Source organism: Panulirus ornatus, chromosome 53, assembly GCF_036320965.1.
Source record: "Panulirus ornatus isolate Po-2019 chromosome 53, ASM3632096v1, whole genome shotgun sequence".
Classification (NCBI taxonomy): Eukaryota; Metazoa; Arthropoda; class Malacostraca; order Decapoda; family Palinuridae; genus Panulirus; species Panulirus ornatus.
This window is the reverse complement of record NC_092276.1, coordinates 10,389,064-10,403,480: the sequence shown is the minus strand read 5'-3', so window position 1 is coordinate 10,403,480 and position 14,417 is coordinate 10,389,064.

Genomic DNA, 14,417 nt, shown 5'->3' with positions numbered 1-14,417 from the left:
TGCGTTCAAATGTACTTCAGTCAAGAACTCCACAAACAGTGTCCCATTTTTCGGGCCTCAGAGAGGCCCTTGTGGGGGGGTCAGAGTACCTAAAAGGCACAGGATTTCGAAGCCTCTCCACACGAGGGAGAAACATGATCATTGTCACTCACCATCACTATCTTCATGAGGTGTACGTGATTCGCTAGCTTCTCTGTCTTAGTACAATGTTAGCACTCGTTGGATATGTTCTAGCTACCTTACCTCTCTTCCCCTACGTATAATCCTACAGCCACTTCTTGTATCCCTAATTAAGTAAATCTAATTACCATTACTTGCATCCCCCTTAAGTAGACACCATTACCACTACTTGTATCTCCCTTAAGTAGACCCCATTCCCACGACTTGTATCTCCCTTAAGTAGACCCCATTTCCACGACTTGCATCCCCCTTAAGTAGACCTCAATCCCACGACTTGCATCCCCTTTAAATAGACCCCATTCCCACTACTTGCATAACCAATAAGTAAACTACATCCCTCACTCCTTCAGACAAACTTCCATGATCATTCCCACCTTTTCTTCTAAAGTAAACTTCACCTTTCCCATCTAAAGTAAACTTCACCTTTCCCACCTTCGTTCCTCGGGTAAAAAACCCCGAACCATCTCTTCTTTCCCACATAGGTAAACCCCACCACCACTACCTCGTTCCATGGGCAAACGCCATCCCTTCCCTCCTTCCCTCGTTAGGTAAAAGCAATGAGCACTCCCTCCGTCTTCATTGGCCGACATCTACTGCCCATTAGCATCTAGATTAGGTGCTAAAAAAATTCCAAGTCTATAAGGATCGACTCCCTACCAAGACTTGCACTGCTGTTATAGCCTTGCATACATTTCCTCCCTGGTGTCAATAAAGTAATGGGGGAGAAAAAAACATAGAAGCCTCTTCTATTCACACTAAATTACCAGCAGCTAAAAAGCTAATGGTCTATAATTTATGAATGCACACCCCTGCCTATCGAGGGCGATTTACCATCAACGTAGCTACAATGCTTATTAGTGAGGGAAGACATGAAGGGAAATCTATTTAGGTCAAACAATTTAACTCGTTGTACTAATCAGGTTGAATCCTCGTCCTCATCCAGTCGTTGTACTTATGGGTTTAGGTCGTCATACTCATGAGGTTCAGTCGTTTTCCTCATGGGGTTACGTCATCGCGCTCGTGAGGTTTAGGTCGTCATACTCATGAAGTTCAGTCGTCCTCCTCATGGGGTTAAGTCATCGCGCTCGTGAGGTTCAGGTCGTCATACTCATGAGGTTCAGTCGTTTTCCTCATGGGGTTAAGTCATCGCATTCGTGAGGTTCAAGTCGTCATACTCACGAAGTTCAGTCGTCCTCCTCATGGGGTTAAGTCATCGCGCTCGTGAGGTTTAAGTCGTCATACTCATGAGGTTCAGTCGTCTTCCTCATGGGGTTAAGTCATCGCATTCGTGAGGTTTAGTCATCTTGGATCCAAGTCGTCTTACGAGAGTGGGTAAGTCATCGTGCTAAGTGGTTCAAGTCATCGTACTTATGGGATTAAGTTCGTCGTCGACTTGACACAATATTTTCAACCTACGTCAAATATTCCTGCAGCTCACCACACTGGGTCTCACACTCAACGTTCGTGGACACAAGGTCTTCAAAACGGTTTTCCTTCTCAGCATCCGGGAAGCTCTTCCTCTCAGCTCCTTTCATCCACACCCCACAGCATCCTTTTGCCACATCTCCGAGCCTCAGATGAATATCATCACTCCACAATTACCACCCCAGACTCAGAGCTCCCCCCTCCCCGCGCATGGGTGCCACAGTGTCTTTCTTTTAGGTCGACTTGAAGGTTTTATGTTCTCAGTTTAACTTTTGCTCTCATGTCCCCCCCACGGTAATGGGTTTAGTTTATCATGTGTCGTGTTATATTTTCAGAGTGCCAAGATGGGACGAAAGTTAAGTGACTCTGGTGACCATGGACCCGTCACACGCTGATATATAAAGCTGGGTCAAGCATGATCCAAGGGGGTAGAAAAGGGGGACACACGTTTTCCTCAGAATCAAATATTTCGTTAATAAAGAACCTCTCATCTCGATAGCCTTCCGTTGGGATGATGAGGCACCTGCTATCTCTCATACATAGTATATATGCATTGGGTAATAGGGAAGATAGGCGAGTAGACCTGAAAAGGATAGTAGGATAAACCTATGTAGGGTAGAAGGATAGGCCCCGAGGAAGACGAGGAGTTGGACTTGGAATGAATAGGTGGTTTGACTTCAGCAGGAGAGATAGATGGGCTTAGCATGAGTAGATGGTTAGACTTTAGACACAGAAGATGGCTTGTATATGGGAAGGTGTTTAATTACACTTAGAGTCAACAACAGGGGAATTGTTATATATATATATATATATATATATATATATATATATATATATATATATATATATATATATATATACATATATATACATATATATAAACCGGCGCTGCATTCTGTACACAAGAGTCTGTAACTCCTGCCTCAATATCGACATACTTCTAAGATCCACCCATAAGTTCCTTCATTACAGCTTACAGCATGTTTCCCCATTATGGAGGCAGCAACTTACCCCATTACAGCCCCCCCCGGCGATCCATCATATTGCAGTGGGGCCCAACTTATCTCATTATACACTGTCACAGACCTCTCGTTCTTCGAAGCCGAGGAAAGGTGTTGGAACAGGTTTGACAGCCGAGTGGTAGTGGGATACAAGCAACAACAGCATCAGATCAGGGCTGTAAGGAGAATTAGATCACCCCTTCCTGTATTGTGGTTAGGCGGTCCATTCCCTTAGGGATATAGATCCAACAATCTTCGTTCTCGAGATGGACATTATAAATGTCTATGGAACTTCACCAATAACGAACCCACAAAATTACTATCATAGGAAGCAGATAACATGCCATAAAGAGGTCGTGAACCTCCAGTAGGATCACAAATGTGTGATCCAATTATCATTTTTGGTGTTTAAGGATATCCTCTTCTCCTGTGATATACCACAGGAAGGTATGTGGACAAGTGGGAGAGATTGTGTGTGTGTGTGTGTGTGTGTGTGTGTGTGTGTGTGTGCGATTGTGTTCTGTTTTGTTTTAGTATTTCTCAATTCTGTTTCTCTGCTTTTTGTATCACCATTTTCTCTCTTACTCTTTCGACCCTTAAACTCATTTTCGTCGAAGTCACCTCTCTCTCTCTCTCTCTCTCTCTCTCTCTCTCTCTCTCTCTCTCTCTCTCTCTCTTCCATTATGTTATGTTAATGTAATCAGGGAAGGGTAGACGCGTTCGATTCTCAGAAAAAAAAAACAACAAAAGAAAAACGAGAATAACCAGGCCATGACCTCTCTCACAAAACACTGTACCTCGTTGTCTGAGAGCTTCCAGGCTCATAGAACCACCAATATGGGCAGATATCATATTTCTTTAGTGTCTTTGTGGCAAAGAAGGAATAAGCTTATTTCGTGCAGTTTACTTGAAGTACGTTATGTGAGGGAATGGAGAAAGGTTCGCGTTCGTGAATTATACACACTTTTTGCACCGGGATCATTCGTGTGCCCACCCAACACACATAACGAATCATATCGTCTATGTTACGTGACCCTGTTTCCAAGATGATGCTACGTGAACACTAGCTGCTTGTGCGAGCACCTTAAACTCAACTCGTTTACCACAATGAAATCACCCTCGACATCCTAAGTACCCATTGTTATGTGTAGATGTGTCAACGCGACGATTACTGCAGATAGACAGATAGATAGATAGATAGATAGATAGATAGAGAGAGAGAGAGAGAGAGAGAGAGAGAGAGAGAGAGAGAGAGAGAGAGAGAGAGAGAGAGAGAGAGAGAGAGAGAGAGAGAGAGAGAGACTGATGCCAGGCGATGCGGTTCCTGATGTGTCGTCCTGACTGGATTGATGAGAACAGACAGGTTTGTTCTTCGGCTCAGTTTCGGAATGATGTGATCCAGGAGGGAGAAAAATGATGAGCTCCGACGCTTTTTGGTGTGTGTGTGTGTGTGTGTGTGTGTGTGTGTGTGTGAGAGAGAGAGAGAGAGAGAGAGAGAGAGAGAGAGAGAGAGAGAGAGAGAGAGAGAGAGAGAGAGAGAGAGAGAGAACTCACAAAAACAACGTCGTGGATTCTAAGATATGACGCTGGTAACAAGACCTCTCGGCGCTCAACTCTGTACAACACGTACGTCGTCATTACGATATGAAATGTAGTGACATGAAGAAAATAATCCTCCCAATTCCTCTCCCGTTTTACCACCTTTCCTCTCCCGTTTTACCACCTTTCCTCTCCCGTTTTACCTCCTTTCCTCTCCCATTTTACCTCCTTTCCTCTCCCGTTGTACCTCCTTTCCTCTCCCGTTTTACCACCTTTCCTCTCCCGTTTTACCTCCCAATTCCTCTCCCGTTTTACCTCCTTTCCTCTCCCGTTTTACCACCTTTCCTCTCCTGTTTTACCTCCTTTCCTCTCCCGTTCTACCTCCTTTCCTCTCCCGTTTTACCTCCTTTCCTCTCCCGTTTTACCTCCTTTCCTCTTCCGTTTTACCTCCTTTCCCCTCCCGTTTTACCTCCCATTCGTCTGTAGTAACAGTGAGGCGTCCTCCCCTCACACACAGCTCAGGGAAGGGGAGTAGAATACCTCTGTTGCTAACGTCCCTGCTGATGATGAGATCCTTAACGTGTGTCGCTGGAGGAGGAGGTAAGACCCCCGGGCGAGTCTGCCAGCGGAGGAGGATGAAGGTGTGGTATCACCTGTGTGCCGCTGGCCGCCTCCTCCTACAGCGCTCCGGAGGACCGTGCCGCTGGCCTCCTCCTCCTCCTACAGCGCTCCGGAGGACCGTGCCGCTGGCCTCCTCCTCCTACAGCGCTCCGGAGGACCGTGCCGCTGGCCTCCTCCTCCTACAGCGCTCCGGAGGACCGTGCCGCTGGCCTCCTCCTCCTCCTCCTACAGCGCTCCGGAGGACCGTGCCGCTGGCCTCCTCCTCCTCCTACAGCGCTCCGGAGGACTGTGCCGCTGGCCTCCTCCTCCTCCTCCTCCTCCCACAGCGCTCCGGAGGACCGTGCCGCTGGCCTCCTCCACCTCCTACAGCGCTCCGGAAGACCGTGCCGCTGGCCTCCTCCTCCTCCTCCTCCTCCTACAACGCTCCGGAAGACCGTGCCGCTGGCCTCCTCCTCCTCCTCCTACAGCGCTCCGGAGGACTGTGCCGCTGGCCTCCTCCTCCTCCTCCTCCTCCTCCCATAGCGCTCCGGAGGACCGTGCCGCTGGCCTCCTCCACCTCCTACAGCGCTCCGGAAGACCGTGCCGCTGGCCTCCTCCTCCTCCTCCTCCTCCTCCCATAGCGCTCCGGAGGACCGTGCCGCTGGCCTCCTCCTCCTCCTACTACAGCGCTCCGGAAGAACGCAGTTAGAGGCTTAAATACTGACACTGTCTCACGTGGCCCTTCCCTCTCACTGAGGACGGGGAACTTGAAGGCTTATTTATGTAGAGTCTCTCTCTCTCTCTCTCTCTCTCTCTCTCTCTCTCTCTCTCTCTCTCTCTCTCTCTCTCACACACACACACACACACACACAGTCTGGTTTCCGTGTTGTGGTGGTTTCGCGTTACTGACCACGAGTCAGCACCGGCCTGCTTAGAGTCGGGCCCGCACGGATTCAGACTCTGGACTCGAATCATCATCATGAGATTTTGATACCAAAGATGATAATGATAATGATAATGAACATAATGATGATGGTAGTGATATTGATGATGACAAGGAGGAGGAGGAGGAGGAGCTACTGAGAGGTTTGGAGGGAAGGAGGGAGATCCAAAATGCTATGGGAAACATACCATGATGCCCCATTTGTGGCGTAGAGGGGAAATAAATATGAGGTAATTATGAGGTTGGCGCTGGTGAGGGCGAGACGTAGCATCCTGGTGACCGAGGCTACAAGAACAGTTATTTTATCTAAAAAAAAACTATGATGCCATGTTATATACATGCTGACAGCATATTATGTATATATATATACCATTACGTACATCCTGAGTCTATCCAGGTATACTGGTTAGACTAACTAGGGCAGTAGATTTCCAAAAACGGTATGGATAAAGAGAGTGAAGACATCTGTGAGTGATATATGTATATGATATATGTGGTGATATATCACAATACTATACCAGTGTATGGAAGTGGTGTCAATGAAGACATTGGTTCCACGAAGGAGGTTGATTGGCAAGTGAATATAGAGATGGATATATGACTGATAGATAGACAGATAAACAGATAGATTGATAGGTAAACAGACAGAAAGATAGACAGATAGTCAGATAGACGGATAGGGAAACAGACAGAAAGATAGACAGACAAACTGATAAACAGAGAGACAGATATACAAAGAGACATTCTAACAGCAGCGAACCTCACACCATTGATATTAGTACATAAAGCTAAAGACTCAAACCTCTCCGATATCCGTAGCGGAAACCAGCCTCTGATATTTCGTAGAATCTGTAATTCCAGCAAATCACAACACGTGAACGAGCGAATCAGCTGTCGCGACCAGCTGTGGCAACAGGCGGTGTTGGCAGATGGCAAGTGTCTGTCAGCCGGAATATTCTACACCGTCCCCAATTGAATCTCCTCTGATTTACGACAGTCCTGCTCCGTGGTCTGATTTGTATAACGTCCCAGTTTAACAGTAGAGCGAACTACGTCATGTTACTATCTGGGCGCTGGAGGTGCACTGGTGAGGGAATAAAGGCCTCTGAACCATGATTGCTACAGACTGGATCAGAGATGATGAGGTGCAGATTAACCGTAGAACTACCAGGGTACTCTCAATGTATAAAGTAATGAAGAGATAATAGTTACAAATAGAACATCAAAAGATGCTTCGATATTTTATCTATTCAACCCTAATTGCCCAGAATCAACACCCACAGACGGATTTCATTAACCAACTATACAGTTGTGTGTGTGTATTTTATCTATTCAACCCTAATTGCCCAGAATCAACACCCACAGATGGACTTCATCAACCAACTATACAGTTATGTGTGTGTATTTTATCTATTCAACCCTAATTACCCAAAATCAACACCCACAGATGGACTTCATCAACCAACTATACAGTTATGTGTGTGTATTTTATCTATTCAACCCTAATTGCCCAGGATCAACACCCACAGATGGACTTCATCAACCAACTATACAGTTGTGTGTGTGAATTTTATCTATTCAACCCTAATTGCCCAGAATCAACACCCACAAGTGGATTCCATCAACCAACTGTACAGTTATGTGTGTGAATTTTATCTATTCAACCCTAACTATCCAGAATCAACACCCACAGATGGATTTCATCAAGCAACTATACAATTGTGTGTGTGTGTGTGTGTGTGTGTGTGTGTGTGTGTGTGTGTGTGTGTGTGTGTGTGTAGTGTGTCTTTCTCCTTGTTAGATCATCTCGTGAAGGACAAATAAGTCAAAAAAAAACTTTATGCCCACACATGCCTCCTCATCCCTATCTTTCTCCCCACTCTATACCATAATTAGCCGGAACATAATTACCATAACAACGCCTACATTGTCTTGAGCCACTCTCAACACCGCCATCACCACCGTGATGACTTTAATATTCCCCACGACTTAAGTATGCAAATGAAGCACAAAAGTGTTTCGGTGGTGCGAGCCGTCATTCTGAAAAGGCTTCGCTTTTAACAGCAACAGGATAAGCTGCAGCTGCAGCAGTGGTAATAGTAGAAGCAGTTACAACAGCTCTTAACAGCAGCTGCAGCAGTGGCAATAGTAGAAGCAGTTGCATCAGCAGAACTAGTAACAACAGTAGAATTAGTAACAGCAGCAGCAGCAGTAACAGCTATATGGGCTTCTCTAGAGATTCTCTGCAGGAGGTTACAGCACTAGGAACAGCAGAATAGCCAGCGGCAACCGTGATACAGAACAGCAGCAGTGAGAGAAGGTAGGAGCGACCCTATGAAGATAAAACTCTCCCACCTTTCGAGTCCATCATCTGCCCAGCAAAGGCATCGCTGTGGAAGTACGTGGAGAGATAACATCAAAATCATGAAGAAGGAGCAGCAAAGACAGGAAATCCAGACAATAGTCACAGCAGCAGCAGGAGGAGGAGTAGTAGCATGGGTGATAAAGGCATCAGTGGACATAACTTTCTAAGTTAGAAGTGACTTCTACTGTCGTGTGTGTGAAACGGAGTTTACCTTTTTTTTTAAGTTCTGTTGCGCGTGGAGTTTGCTGCAGGAGTTAAGGAAATGGTGAGGGGAGAAAGGCAGAGGATTGGGAAAGTCTTTCGTTTCGGGGGGAAGAGAGAGAGAGAGAGAGAGAGAGAGAGAGAGAGAGAGAGAGAGAGAGAGAGAGAGAGAGAGAGAGAGAGAGAGAGAGAGAGAATGAATGTGGATAGGGAGGAGACATGTAGTGAGGATAGGAGTGACGCTTCCAGGCGAGGCGTGAGAATGGAAAGGGGAATGATAAAGGCGGGGGAAGACTTTTGTTAAAGAGATCGAGCAATTAAAAGTGATGGAAAGTGGCGATGTCGGTACGAAAACTGGATTTGGTTCAAGGAGAAAGAACGTCTCACAAGACTAGACCCCTTGAGGTTGACGGGACGATGTGAGGTCTGTGAGGATAGCAGGAGGGAGATAAGGGGTGATAACAGAACGAGGAAAGGGTCTATGGAGGAGGGGAGCAAGAATGCTTCTTCGTAACTCTGTGGGAAACGAATCTAAAAGTCACTGAAAATCGGTAATATCTCACAGTGAAAATATAACACAGTACACAGATGTGTCCTATGTCTGCCACTTCATGCGTGGCGGATTGGCGGCGGGAATGGATGAAGACAGAGTATGAATATGTATATGTGTACATATGTATATGTCTGTGTATGTATATGTATGTAGACGTTGAAATGTATAGGGTATGTATAGGTGCGTGTGTGGGCATTTATGTATATACATGTGTATGTGGGTGGGTTGGGCCATTCTTTCGTCTGTTTCCTTGCGCTACCTCGCTAACGCGGGAGACAGTGACAAAGTATAATAAAAATATCTAATGTATATATATATATATATATATATATATATATATATATATATATATATATATATATATATATGAATCTTGATCTTAGCATGTAGGTACAGAGAGGAATCCTGGATCTTGTCATGACACACTCTCATTCCATTAAGACATCATCTTCCTCTGCTACACAAAGGAGAAGGATTCTAACTTAGGCTGTTTTACAAGCCGTCAACTTCTGGCCAACTTGGGGAGGCACCATCATAAGGCGGGCAACTTTCGCCAACTCTTTTCGGAAACGTCGACGTCACTAAAGCCACTTTTAGCAGCTCCATCAACGGCGTCCAAAACTTTAGAAAATTTCATCGTGGAGCATCGCGCGCACACACACACACACACACACACACACACACACACACACACACACTGTATATGCGAATGTGTCGAGGTGACATGTGGAGTGCCACAGGGTTTTGTTTTGGGACTATTGGTCCTCCTTATGGTGTATAAACGACTTGCTAACGAGGATACCCACCTGAACACGTCTGCAGATGATCCAAAGGTCATAAGAACAGCAAAAACAAATGCGAGGAGGATTGCATCAGATTACAAGGGGGATCTGAACAGACTCAAATGGGATCTGATGTTTCTCTGATGAAATCCAACCCGACTGAAATTATAAAGTAATAAGGATAAAGGATGGGACATAGTGAATGAAGACCTCATTATGATTAGTATCTTGGTATCTTGCAACCTACTTTACTCGTCTTCGTCTCGAATCACTTGCATTTTCTTAGATCGCCCAATCCCTCCGTGTTGACCTTAATACGATCGATAAACCTTATTTTAAAGACTTCAAAACCCCATATTTCTTGTGATGGTAATCTATGGGGATTATGTGGGAATAACATTTCTCCCTGTGGTCTTCAAGTAGACGTTGATTTTGCTGTTTCCTTCTTATCGAAACCTGATCCATACCATTGTTACAGCCACCTTTCCCTGACACAGAATACAGTATTAAGTACAGAACACAGGGATAACGTGGTGCCTTCCACTAGCACACAATAATACAGCCACTTTCCAATGGTACAAAAAAAATACAGGGGTAAAATGATCTTCCCTTGTTACAGAACAGGGGGAGAAGACCGTCTTCCCTTGTTACAGAACAGGGGGAGAAGACCGTCTTCCCTTGTTACAGAACAGGGGGAGAAGACCGTCCTCCCTTGTTACAGAACGCCCTCCCATTCGTCTGAAACATGGGTACAGGACTGCTCTTCCCCCATGGTGCAAAACTAGAAGGATAAATCACCCTCCCCATACACAACACGGGCGATGAGGCCAGCTCCTCCTAGTGAACAAATCAAGGGTGAAAAATGATCACTGCCACAGATGTGCATTTTGACCAAACGGTGTCGGGCGGTTTTTACGCAAGAAGTCCAACGAGCTCTATGGTAATACCAAAGATAAAGTGGGGAGAAGAAAAAGAAAATAAGAGCAACGTGTTCCTATCTTTGTGCAGAAACTGGACCATTTATATCCCAGTCTCTGTCCTGTGTGTGTAAATGTCGGAATATAAAGACAACAATTCCGACAGGGTTAGACACAAAACTGTTGCCAGGGCGGTGATATCTTGCTGTCCTTTGAGGTAATACAGCAAGATTTACGTTACGATATCTGCTGAATTCATTAAAGTTAGACGATTCCAACGTATATATCTCTCTCTCTCAAAAAAAAGGCCGTCTCTGGCGACGAAGTCATTTCAGAACGGGAAAACCTGAATATACAAAACTTCTCTGTGCATATAGATTCAATTAGATGGTAGTCTGATATAGAACGAAACTTTCACGTTCACTGTACACTGTTTTGGCTCATCCTTTCCGACAGACGGGGGCTGGTGTGTCACGGAAACGCTCCATGCGAGGAGCAAAGTGTTCTTGAAGACTTAAGGAAGAATAATACTTTTAACTTACGTACATAACCCTTAAGGTTATAAGCCCAACGACATCTTATCCCATTCTAACTGTTGACAACATGGATCGTAATGCTATTCTGAAAGTAACTGAAAGTCTACCGTGGTAAGAGTGGCTTGAACTCGTGATCATCACCGGGGAAAAATGTGCTGAAATGGTGAAGTGTCTTGATATAATACAGTGTCAGAAGACCTACATAACGTGGTAAGATGGGGAGTTGGATAGCTTAGCTAAAGCTTAGGCCTATCATCAATCTATAAAGTACAGAAGATCGAGGATATAACTTGCCATGAATGGTAATATTAACACCATTTTTAGTTTTGAGAATAATGAAAGTCAGATACAATCCGGTATTCAAGAGCTCGCGAATTAAACATATCCGAGCGAAGATGAAGAAAGAGAAGGACTTAGTAAGGAGACTCACAAGTCTATGTGGATCATATGATCGTTGACAGGCACTGGGCCCATGTTTGTGTGGCTTGATCAAATATATATACTCGAAGACATGCAACCAGTATATCTTTTCAAGGACGATTGCATATTGACATATCACAACAGACAGCTTCAATAGATGGAAAAAAAAAACAAGGCACCTTTTGGTAAGGGAGAGAATACATGTGAGGATACTGAATTGCAGAATATCGAAAAGAAAAGACTGAAACTAAGATTTTAAAAGAACAGAATATCGAAGGACGGGAAGAAGATTTGAGACTTACGACCCATGAAATAAAAGAAAAGGTTACTTATTGCCCATTTCGTCATAAAAGTCTTTCAAGCCCTCACATAAATCTCAAAAGTTGAAGAACCACCAGTGAAATTATCCTCTTGGATTAATATCGACCATAAGATTAACTGACATCTTTTGTAATCCTAGATTTAAGTCCTTCAAGCAGACCTTCCTCAGTGTATCCTCTCGTGTCTTCCTCAACCCTCCAGTGGGCATCTCTGTCGACCTTTCCATACTCCTTCTTCACATCTGTGTATACCATACAGAAATACCCCTCCCTCCTCTTCCCTCTAGGTATTTCTCACACACATTTCTCAAAGCAAACATCTGGTTTATATATCTTCTAGCACTTCTTGCAGACAATTGGGTCCTCCCCAGTCTGATGGTGTGTGTATGCCACCACCCATTGAATCACCTGGGTCCTCCACAGTCTGATGGTGTGTGTATGCCACCACCCATTGAATCACCTGGGTCCTCCACAGTCTGATGGTGTGTGTATGCCACCACCCATTGAATCACCTGGGTCCTCCACAGTCTGATGGTGTGTGTATGCCACCACCCATTGAATCACCTGGGTCCTCCACAGTCTGATGGTGTGTGTATGCCACCATCCATTGAATCATCACTCTCCCATACACCTCAACACACATGCTTAACAGATTTATGCCTCTGTTATTCGAGCATATGATTGTGCACAACTTGCCTTATATATCTATCCATCTATCTATCTATTTAACTATCTATCTATTCATCTATAACTCTGATGCCTGTTCCCACCTGGAACTCCCTCAAGGAAGTGGCCATGGCAATACGGTCTCCATAGCTAGTGATCCCAGTGTCGCTTCTTAGTGCCTCACTATCAACAGGCCACTGGCAGAGAACAACTTTAAACACAGTGTTTGCAGAGGCTCCTCCCTGATGCTCCTACTGACTCCTTCTATCTAAGGCTCCTCTCTAATGCTCCTACTGACTCCTTCTATCTAAGGCTCCTGCCTCATGCTCCTACTGACTCCTTCTATCTAAGGCTCCTGCCTAATGCTCCTACTGACTCCTTCTATCTAAGGCTCCTCCCTAATGCTCCTACTGACTCCTTCTATCTAAGGCTCCTGCCTAATGCTCCTACTGACTCCTCCTATCTAAGGCTCCTGCCTAATGTTTCTACTCCCTACTTCAGCCAAATGTTTCAACCTCCTGTTTCAATGCACTTAAGGCCAACTATTCCTATCTACTGCCCCTACCATCTTGCCAAAAGACAGGGCTAGCGCGTAGCCCTCACCACAGGAAAAGATCTAGAGTTCCCAAGAATGAGCTGTGTGAGTTCAGTGTTGTCAGATGTTATGTGAGACAAGGAGAGATCGTATGTTTATGGACAGAATGCCAGCAGTCCGCGTGTGGGTGAGGCAGAAAAGAAAAGACAGCTACCTGGGTCAGAGGAGTGCAGTTTGACAACCACATGAAGTGCTGGCTCACTTCGCAGTCGCCACTCACACTCTCGATACCCAAGGCGGGTAGTACCGGCAATATACCTCCCTGGGCGTTGGCTGCCTACCAACTACTACCTACCTTATATATGTATATAAACCACTGTGGAAAGGAAACACGAGAATCCTGAGCGCTTTCGTGTATTACCATATCTTCAGAGGATTCGTTACAGAGACGTGGTAATACACAAAAGAACTCAGGATTCTTGCGTTGCCTTTCACTTGAGGTGTTTCTGCATATATATGCGAATATTGTGCAATGAAGCTGCCCTTTTACTGGAACCACAATGCCCTCCTAACCGAAGGGCTGGGACTGCTACCATCAGTGTGGGAGTTGGGCTCCTTAGCCTACAAGTCAAGCGTCTCCAGCTCCAACACAGATGGTACAAGTTCGAATCCTACGGTCAATTACTCTTCATTTCTCGTCAAGAAATTTGATTTAGCGTTTAGTAAACCCTTTGGCGTAGCCAGCCAGCTAGAATGACTTGTCTACTTATAAAGTCAAAATATACGAGACTGAAAATATAGGAGAGACATCTGGAAACCCTTAAGCAAGGCGTGCTCAGGTCAGAACACGATCCAAGGACGCAAGAACACGATCCAAGGACGCAAGAACACGATTCAAGGACAGAATATAGATACATCAAGGTTACGATGATAGTAAATACGTCCCCTTGACTCCAAATGCGAAATTCCATGATGGTTTTATATGATGTTATACAAGACTTTTCTCGATCCATCATTCACGACACACTGTAGCTGAAGGATAGACCCCCTAACCTTCCATGATTATAAGATGTTATATAAGACTGTCCTAAATATAATCCACCATTCACGACCCTCAGTAGGTGGATGATAGACCCCCTATCCCTCCATGATTATAAGATGTTATATAAGACTGTCCTAAATATAATCCACCATTCACGACACACTGTAGCTGGAGGATAGACCCCCTATTCCTCCATGATTATAAGATGTTATATAAGACTGTCCTAAATATAATCCATCATTCACGACACACTGTAGCTGGAGGATAGACCCCCTATTCCTCCATGATTATAAGATGTTATATAAGACTGTCCTAAATATAATCCACCATTCACGACACACTGTAGCTGGAGGATAGACCCCCTATTCCTCCATGATTATAAGATGTTATAT